This window comes from Agelaius tricolor, unplaced genomic scaffold, assembly GCF_023055355.1.
Source record: "Agelaius tricolor isolate 1412-34295 unplaced genomic scaffold, bAgeTri1.0.p SCAF_2, whole genome shotgun sequence".
NCBI classification, from domain to species: Eukaryota; Metazoa; Chordata; class Aves; order Passeriformes; family Icteridae; genus Agelaius; species Agelaius tricolor.
The window spans coordinates 31,624,889-31,635,772 of record NW_027269262.1 but is presented as its reverse complement, the minus strand read 5'-3'; positions in this window follow the sequence as shown (position 1 = coordinate 31,635,772).

Here is a 10,884-nt window from a genome sequence, read left to right as displayed (position 1 = left end):
GACAGCCCAGACCAGCTATCCTTACACTGTATTCTTATAATGAAAAAAGATGGAGAAGGGATGGAAGTTGAGCACATGACTCAATGCCTTGGCTGGAAATGGCATCAGCTGGACTACACATCAGGCAGAGAAACCAGAATCATTAAAATGAGGCTGTCTGTTTTCCAGATGGAAAAGACTGCCTTTATCTGGCCCTGGTGCAGTAAAATGTTAATTTTGCATACTTTTAATGCTGAAGTAGTCAGTTGGTTTAACCAGGGCGAGGTGATTAACTAGAGTGTGAAAAGGTACAAGAAAGGGAAGAAGAGCTTCTTAAGTTGTATAATGAAGTTATCCATCACGTTGCCACATAGGACAGCTCTTCTACAGCTCAGTATAAAAATTGGCTGGCTCTAGAGAGATGATTTTGCTTGAAGGTAAACAAATTAGTAACTTACTGAGATGACTGTAAGTCCTTTCCACAGAATCACAGAATCACTTTTCTATGGAAAAAATTATTTACAACTAATTTAGTCTCTCATAATCTCCTTCTCTTTTCATAGACCATTTGTAAACAATCACAGCTTATTCTTAGTAGCTAAACTACAGTTCCATGGTCAGAAGACAGGGAATACAAATGACTCCAACATAGCTCCTTGTCCATCCAAAACATTCTTCTAACCAAAAGATCTAAACCAAATATCTGGCCCAAAGAACCTGTAGTTATGGAACCAGAAAGGGATGTAAAATAGGAAATGGGAGGTAATGACAACAAGATGGTTAGCAGGCACCTCCTTTTTCAAAAATTTATCTTACCTTTCTTATCTCAAAACCCCCACAAGTCATGCCTTTCCCATTGTCTAAAGCAGGCATATAAAAAAATAAAATCCCTCCCATTAAGCTAATAGAGCAATGAGCAGCAAGGCAGCCATAAAGAAAACAAATATCTTTATTATGTAATTAGAAAATTTATTTTCTGTAATATTAGAAACATTTTCATGAGTATAAATCCATATTCCTCAAAGAGAATGTGTATGTTTATATTTTAGCAGCCACCTCTTAAAAGGCTTCACAAGACATTTCACTGGGAGAGAAAAGAAATTCGCCCAAAATATTCTGAAGCAATGATGCAATAGAAGTGGTCCAGAACTGTTGCCAGGAAAAGTGAAGGAAGGAAGCCCAGAAAACAGTTGCCAAAGCAGCCTGTTCAAATGACTGCAAGAGTCTTGGAATAAAGACTTCCAAAGAAGGGACAAATACTGCTGACCAGGAAGGGGGTGGTAAAAAAGAGAAGGTTAGTCTGATGTTCTTCAAGACTGTAGGGAATCCACAAGCCCTGATGAAAAGGAAATCTTGATTGTAGGGTCTGTTTCAACTGCCAGAGAAGGCAAGTTACACTGATAAAATACTCAACTGCACAAGGGGGAAGGTGTTCTTCCTATCATAATGGACAGAGAAATTTTGGGGACAGGGAAATTTTGGTTTCTGTCACCCAATGAACAGGGAATTAGTGCCAAAATCTCTGTGGAAAACTTATCAAAATTTTATTGAACAACTTTCTGCTTTTGGTGGCAGCAGCTCTGGGCAAGATAATAAGCCATAATCCAGTATTGGAACTGAATGTTCTCCACCCACAAAGGAACATATGTCTGTCATAGTCCTCAGGCAGATTTTTAGGAGCCAAATATTCTTGGTGCTAAAATTTTATAAAATAAAGATGCCATCTGATATTAATATTGGTATTGATAATGAGAATTTACAAAGAGCAATATTCACATTTATTTGGATTTAAAATTATTCAAAGGGGGTTTTTTTCTCTTGCAATTTTAAAGTAAAGTACATTCTTGATTTCTGTAAAAGCAGTCTAATGCAATTATTAATAAACTAGCAAAAGTTGAAATAGTGTTGTGAAAATTACACACGCTGTAACATAATCCATAACAGAGTATACAAGAAGAACATTAAAGAAGCAGCCCAAGGAATCATAATTTTTCTACATAAAGAAAGTGGAATCTGTAGAATGGCATATCTGTGTCTACAGAAATAAAAATCTAATGGTCACAGACTACATAACCAAATAATAGTTAACAATGCCCAGGTCAGAAATTGAGAGGAAGCCTCTGTCTTATTTATAAAAATCATGGATCAAAGAATATGCGTTCAAGGGAAAGCAAGACAAAGTTTCTTTTGTCTGGTCTATTTGCCAGATTGGTATAGATACAGTCCATGCTACTAGGATTTATTAAACAAACAAAAAAACAAAAAACTTAAATTGCAGTAGCATTCAAGAGGTTTTCTCAACCTCCCTTGTAAGAGTTCTCTGTTATCTCTGAAATGTGTGAATAGATCTTTATCTAAAGCATTGGCCTTGGGTAAACAACAAAGGTTTAGAGAATGTAACAATAGAGGGACCAAATGTTAGACAAGAACCCAATTTCTGGTTTTTGGTCTTATAATCAGGTGCATATCATTAATCTAATCTAATTTGCTACTGGACACTGACAGGTGCAGAAGAATTTTTTTCTTCTGTCTACATACTAGGTATTTATAATTTTTGAAGCATTTGCAACAATGTCTGTTTTTAGTAACTGCAACCAGGTTTGCTTTCAATTTAGTGTGGGTTTCTTTCAGTTTAGGGCAGACTATACTTTCAAGGAATGATTATAATTTTCTGAGCATTTCCATAAAAGATTAACTCATTTAAATTTCTTTTAAGTCAGTTGCATTCTAAAACTTTTAGATCAGTGCATTCAAGGACTGAGATGAAAAATAGTCTTTCCTTTATATATATTTCCTTTATATCTAATTCCTCAATTATTTCTGGATTTCAGAATAAAGAAATCTTCTGCCACACAGCTCTCCAGTCTACCTTTCTTTTGTCTCTTTTCAGACCCTACAGATACTTACAGACAGCTCAATATAACTGTAGAAAATCAGGCTGCATTTAAGTGAAAAGTTCCCTGAAAGGACCAGTTCAGTTCTACCTCTACTCTAAAGGTTTCCAATATGCTAAAAGAAAAAAAGAAATACTGTAGAATTTCTCACTTGGAATTAAAATCTGAATGGTTTGACTGAGGGACATTATTAGCATAAGTTCAATGAGACTCACAGAAGACTTGAGTTCAGGTTCCTGTCCTGCTCCTTAAGACCTGAATCTTACACCACTTGCTCTTTTTTACCTGCAACAGGGAAGAATTACAAGAGGTTTTTGTGCTTCTATATCTACTGACTTACCAAATCTTACCTTACTTTTGTATTTGCTAAATCTCTAAATGTAATTACCTTCCTAAACATCACTTATGCATCTCTTTCTGCAAATACAGGCATAAGGAAATGAGTTCCATCCCTTGACAGATAAAAGATTTAAGAGCTTTCTCCAAAAATGCTACCTAGTCAAAGAGATGCTGAGCATCAGCTGCGACTTACCAGAGTGGAAGCTGCTGTTGCTCAGAAACCCTGGAAAACTTCCGTGGGTTCCTAAATGTGTATTTTGACTCCTGGTTTGGTTCAACAGCTAAAGAAAAAATTAACGCTGACAGATTCCCAAAGAGATATTGCTGCCAGAAGGGCAATTTCCTCTAGACTGGTTAACAGCAGTCCAAATAAATCTGTCTTCAATGGAAATTTTAAAAACGAGACCATGAGTTCTGTGTTGAGGTAACTATCCTCAATAATCTTGGCAGTCAAGAAAGGAGAAAGAAAAGGGGAATCTGGAAGAAACATGGGAATGGCTATTCTGAAACAGAACTACAGTATATCCATCAAGTGTCCTATTTCTAACATTGACTGGTACCATCTGCTGCAGAGGAAGACTAAAAAACCCTCTCGTAAACCAGCTCGAGTTCATCAGTTGGCTTATGCCCCAAGATGGATTTTGTCTTTACAAATCTTGTGGGTTGATAAAGTAAGAAGATCCTCGGCATTTTATTTACCTGTAGAACTGCCCTTCTCTGGAATCCTGGAAAAGCCAGACTGCTACTTATGTGTTTAAAAGTGTTTTGGGACAGGCCACATAATTTTACCCATTTCACCCATTGCTAACTATGAAGTTCAACCTGGTAGAGGAAACAAGACCAAATTAGTTACATGCACAGGACCTGTACCACTTACACAGATCTATACAGTACTAACACAAACCTTTACTTCCAAGGCAAAGAAAAATATTAGACTTCCACGGGACCTTTGATGGGATTCAGCTGCACTGGCACATGGTTTCTGCAGTGCACATGTAAAAAAGAAAGAAGTGTTTGGTGTGAATGTCCTAGGACTTCATCTGTCTTGCTATTTTTTACCATAAACCTTTTTCTTATCAACTTCTGGGAAACATCTTCAAAGTTTTATTTCAGCCAAGCTTCTATATTAGGCTGCTTTAAGTTCCCTCTAGCATTTACTCTGTAGTGTCATCCCTACTTGGGAATGCCGTCATTTGCTTGAAGGTAAGTTCTTTGAACTTGATTTTGAAGATAAACAATATTCTTCTCACTCAGCTTTCCAAAGCACTGCAAAATAGCTTCCAGATCTAAAGTAATGAACAATTACTATCCTTAGAGAAAATCACTAATTGCATGATTCATATATAACACAAGAAACATTCTTTATTTGTATTGTTAAAACTGACTTTCTTTTTCTTGCTCTATCTATAAAATATTCAATTGTAAATTATACTATTCAACAAATTTTCCAAGGTGTGTGGACTTCTATACAAATAATAAAACAATAAAAATTAAAAGTGGAATTCAAAATTTTAAAAAATCATTGTCCTGTTTCTCAGTGAGTTTCATGTAGATTTTTAGTCAAGGCAAGGCAAGAGGAAACCCATATGGCTCAATGAAAGAAAGAAATAAAAGGACAAGGGAATTGGGACTGGACTCCTGAACAGCAGTTTTAATGGCTGTATTTTTATAAATTCATAAATGTCCACTCTGCCTGTCTCTTTTGGGAATTCTGAAGCACTTTTGCAAAGCTGATCTGAGTGAGTTTAAGTTCTCTAAACTGCAAGTGAACAATTCTGGGGATTGTTTAGCTACCAAGCCACTGCACTTTGTAATTACAGGGGAAAAAAATGGTGGGTGAGAGAACCTTATACATTTATCAGTGATTACTGGAGCTAGGATCCTTTAAATATATTTCATTAAGTAGGCACAAAAAATTTGCCTTTGGTTTTGTTACTTATACAAAGAGGTCAACTACTACAGTCACATGACTCTCAATTTGCTTCAAAAAAAATAGCTGTTTAGGGACACATATCTCAAGGACAGTCATAATATAGACCAGAAGAACAAGCTGCCCTCCCAATATTCCTGTGACCCTCTCTGATTTCAGGATCGACTGTGGTTCCTCCATCTGCCTTTTCCCAGCAGTGTAATTCACATGAAATATTTTAAATACGAAAAAATGTGGTTTGTAAGTGCTACTTACATTTATGGAGTCTTCAGCATCTATGTATAGCTTTTTCATTTTCAGATCTTCTCAGGTTTTACTCCACTGTGCTTTCTGTTTCAAATCTTTTAAGTTTCATGAAAGAGCAGTCAGCTGGGATTGATGTTTCCAGCAAATCCTCCTACAAATGCTTGGCAAGCCGAGAAAGCACCGTCTGAGGCCCAGGAGCTGACAGTTAGGAGATCTTGCTGTACACATCAATGCAAGGTGGCTATCTGACTTTGGGTAAGAAAACCTGATGAAAAACTGCAAGCCAACAACAGTCACACAGGGAACAATAAAATAGATTTGGCCACTCAAGGTTTTAATAGTGGATTAAAGCTAGAAGTGACAGTAGGCAAAAAAGAAAGAGATCAGCTGAGCTCCCACTTTCAAGCCTGGGCAAGCCTCAGGGTGCCTGCACTTTGGTAATGGGACGGACAGATTTTCTCATGCTTGTCCACTCTGACCTCTTCATTTGGCTGACCACGAGCAGCCAGCAGCTGGCATGGGCACCTGGCCAGACTGATAATTGTCATCCCTTCATACTTGTGCAGCTTGGAGCATCTGGAAATGCCTGCGGTGCCATGGGCTGTCAGTGGCCTTTGTCTCCATTGTGTCGCCTCAGGTGAGTTTTCCTCCAGGTGATGCACAGCAGCTGCAGTGCCCAGCTCCACCAATGCCACTCCTGACTCTGCTACATCCCCAAGCGTGCTGGGTTTGAGTGTGCTACTGACATTTCCTTGTGCAGTGCTTGTCCTACTCTGCTCTGCTTCCAGCTGAAAAGCTGGGCTAGCACAGGAACAGAGCACATTGGGGAGCCTTGTGCAAGGCCTAAATGTCAAACAGGACACGCTCTCTGGGGACACGTGTGGCTGCAGGTGTCTGCTCTTTGTCTTTCACCTCCCACAGCTGCCTCTGGATATGGGCAAAGGGAAGAATCTGAGTCATCCTCCCAAGGCAGGCTCTTCTTCCAACATTAATGAGGATTTTGCAGAAATCCCTTGTCTTCCACTGTGTCTTTAGGGCTGAGCTCTACCTGCTATGAAATTAGATATTTGGGAGAGAAGGAGGAGGAGTGTTAGCTGGAAAATACAATGCAGAGGAAACAGTGCCTTGCAACAAACATGATTTCATTTCATATCTTGTCTGCAGAGGCTCTTGCAAACCTAAAAATTAGACATATAAGCATACCTTTTCCTTTGTGAACAATATTCAACCTTGTTTGACAGGTACTTGCAATGAAATTATTCTACTTTCTAGACAAGTTATCCCAGGTTTACCCAGCTTTAATCTTAAGCCAATATTCTGACTTGTTTTTACTTCATCTCTTCTGTATGACTGCAACCATTTCACCACAGGTTAAAAAAAAAAAAAAAGAAAAAAGTGTTCAAGCATTTATTGAGTTTCAAAAGAGGAGGGAGAAAAGGGAGAAATGTAGGGTTTCTCTACAGTTTCTCAGATTTTGTGGAGTTATTTATACTCATAAATCCATGTGTTCCTAATTAGACAAACAGCCCTTTTGAGATAAACAACCTTAACTGTTTGGGAAAAAAATCTTTTTACTGCAAAGTCTCCGGAGAAAAAAAGTTCCAAAATACTTCTTAACAGTGGTTTGAGTAATTGGTGGAGCAAACATTTAACAGAGACTTCAGGCTTTTTTATGTAGAATTGACTTTAACCTGGCTGCAAATCACATGTGATAATTTGGTGGATGTGTCTGTTACAATTGTTATGGGTATTTGCTGTCAAAATAAACATATCAGGCTGTCTTCTACAGCCTGCAGTCCCTGATTAAAATGGTTTTTACTATTTTATTACTCTGATGAAGCAGAGTTCTTTGATGAGACCTGAGTTTTGTTGGTGGTTTTAGTGTTGTATTATGTTTATCAGTTTTAAAATGACTGTTACACTACACATGTATTGTCAGTGACCGTATTTTTTCAACTGCAATCTGCTGTGGATGTTTCCAAGGCTCAGTGATCCTCCCACCCACCTCACACCTGCAGGGTGGGGAATTACTGCATGGAGCTATAGAAAATAGTTACATGCTCCTGACTTAACAACAATATTAAATGCTCCAAAATTCCAATGATGTTTATGATTTCAAATGCTCAAGGAAAAGAAACAAAAGGGATAAAGATACATTTATCCCTACTGTCATTTTTTTTTATTGTCTCAGTTTAATGTGTTTTAAACACGGAGGAAATGTTAATGTGCTACTAACAAAATTATCAGTGAGTATTGTAAGTAAATACCTATTGGAAAACATTGCAATGAGTCTTTAGTAGAGTGTTTTCAGTCTTCTCATCAAATATAGCTCTGCCAAGCAGTACAGACACTTCTCTACATGATTTCTCTCTGTGTACATGCAAGTGTACAGACGATGTACATGAATGTACATGTGTGCATAGTTCTGGTTTCTAAACTTATTTCTAAACTTTCTGCACTAATGAATAATACATGTGCAGTTTAACTGTGACACAAATTTATAACAAGCAATCATTTTGCAAAGGTTAGAAGTTAACCCTTATCTCCACGGTATGATGACCATGGGGTCTGTGATCTGTTTTCAAACCTGGGTGCACGGTGGAGATACAGAGCAGAAGGAGGAGCCCTCCTACAGAACAGAGCACTTCTGCCAAAAAAAAATTGGCTGGTAGCAACAGTTCAGCCTCTACATATTTCTTAACACTTTCCTGCTGTTGAGTCACACTGCATTATAAAATCACCTTGCAAATCAGAAAATGGTGATTGTTTAAACACTTTTATTTTACGACAACCTCAGATGCTCATGAACTACAGGCCAAATGTCAAGGTGTTTACTCATGGAGTTAGATCCCACTGAGCACTAGCTGGCATCCTGCGTCAGAGGGGTGCTTGCAAAAGCTGAAGGCATGCCATGACTGCTTGAGATCTTCAGCACCTTGCAAAGCCATGTGGGTGTTCAGGGTACTGTGATTAATCCTAGGAGCAGGAACAAAAAGGAAAAAAAAAAGAACAGATTTGGCCCATAATCAGAGAGCCAGTTAGGTGCACACAGCTGTGCACAATACAGATTGCAGGATGTCACTGCTTCTATTGAATTCAATAGAAAACTGCTTACTGGCCTAACAAGGACAGATTTAATCCTAGACCCTGAAATATCTCCACAAACCAGTTAATTTTCAGTATAAAATGTCTAAATGTATGCTTTATCAAGCCACTTTTATGTTTCGCTGGCCCCTTTATCTTGTGTCAACCAAAAATTCATAATACCAATTTTGACTGAAGGCTGGCTTTAATTACAATTTCTTTTACAGGTCTCAACTGCTTTTTGTGTCCTGGGAAATGAGAGCAATTCTTTCTATCATATTCAGAAAGAAAATGAAAAGGTTGGTAAATGTATAAGTAATTTTAACTGATTCATTGATCTGAATACTTTTAAAGTAATACGGTAAGTATTTCTGTCACACTTTGAAGTTAAGCTTGGAGCTCAGTTACATCCCTTAGGGTTATTTTATAGCCATTAAGAATGTGTACCTTTTATCTGGTGCCTTCAATTAATTGAATTTCAAAAATATTCTCAAATGTTTTTAGAAAATCATTTAGTACCTGGAGGACATTCCTGTGTGATTTATTGTTACAGTAATTAAAAGCAGTGAGTATTACACTGGTCACTGTTGGAACTCCTGTCTGCCTTTGGCTATATTTTGGTTTAAGTTAAAACATATAGTACACTTGAGAGACTTGTGAAGGGAGGTAAGAAAAAAATTAATTCTTTTCAGATTGCTTCAGAATTTTGGCACACTTAGAAATAACCTCTTAAAGTGATCACAGTGATATTTACATGATAATTGTATGCAAGCACAATTAAACTTCTATATTAAACAATTAAATAGTGCTTTTCCTGCTATGGTGAATTATTCCTGACTACCCATATTAGTATTCTGTAGTTCCAATCATTGCCATAAATAATTTTCAGTTTTACACATTCTGCTCTGAAGCCATTATTAAGAACTCTCAGGAAGAGTTAAAACAGCTAATGAAAATAATTAGCAGGGAAAAAAATGATGGTTCATCCTGCATTGAAAGATAACCCTAACTGAAAACTACAAACGCTGCCTTAATTGCATCTTTGTTTTCTGAGGCACTCACAGCTCCCTTCTGTGATCCCTTTTGTGCAAGAAGTGATGGCTCACGAGCAGTTCTGTATCTGCAGTTTTGCAGAACTCCTCACGCACAGGAAGATCCGTGGGGTTACACCCCTGGCCCGCATCTCTCCGCCTGTGGAACACGGAGGAAGGAGCTCATTGCTGTGTTGCTTCCCTGGAGCTCCACCTCAGCAGCACGGCTCACCCTGGCCAAAGTCTGCGGCAAAGACTCCGTGCAGGAAGGTGAACTTGGTGCCACTGACTCACTTGGTGTCTTCTGCCTTTCCAGCATCTTCCAAGAGGCTTGGTTCTGCTTTTAAGTCTATGAAATTATGCTCTTTTCCTACTAAAAAATAATCCTCTCCACCCATCCATATATTGAGCCCACTAAAACAGCCTTAGCTATTTCTCTAAGCACATCAATTTTTTTCCTAACACAAAATAAATATCTTTTCAAAATCATGGGCTTACAAATGGAATTGTGGTAATACTTGCTTACAAAATTCTTTAACATAATCGCAAACCTACATCTTTGTGAACTACAAAACATGCTCAGATGGCCACACAGGATCTGAAAATAAATGTGGCTTATTAGCTTAGGCATGCATTTATGAATAAAAGTCTAGTTGCATAGATTCTGGCCAATACAGGCCAGTACCAGATAAACATTTCACATTCTAACATACGCACTGAAGTCATTGTTCAAAGTAATAACCTATCCTTTTAATAAACCATCCCCGTTACACAGAAATGCCTAAAGGTTTTCTAGTGTGCATCAGTCTTTTGAACATCACATAATGAATTTAATGTGAGAAAAGGAAAAGAAATGTACCTGTATGGATCCCTGCAAATTAAGACAAACCTTGCTGCTCTGAGGCTACCACATAACTTGGCACCATATAACCAGATGAGGACAAAAATAGTGTGAGTGAAAATCTGATTTCTATCCGTGTATTTACTACATTCTGAACTATATTGGCTTTCCCGTGAAATTATTCCAGTTAAGTAAATTATCTCAGAGGTTTCATGATTAAGCTAATGTGTTACTAGGACCTTCATAGTGAACATGAGTTATGATACATGCATTAGTATATTATTCCTTGACTAGGTGTGATTTAGTAACCTCTACAGGAAAATAAAGGCCAAAAAAGTAAGAGATCAAGCTGCTGGTTTCTCCCATCTGGTATCTTAGAAAGTAGGTCTTCAAAATACAGCCACAGTGCCAAAGGAATTGACACTGAAAATGAAATTGTATTCCCTTTCTGAATGGAAATATGTGGTGCTATCACCAGTGCTGTTTGTCTAATGACATGGAAAATTAAGTGTTATGACCACTTGGTATCATTTAATAATG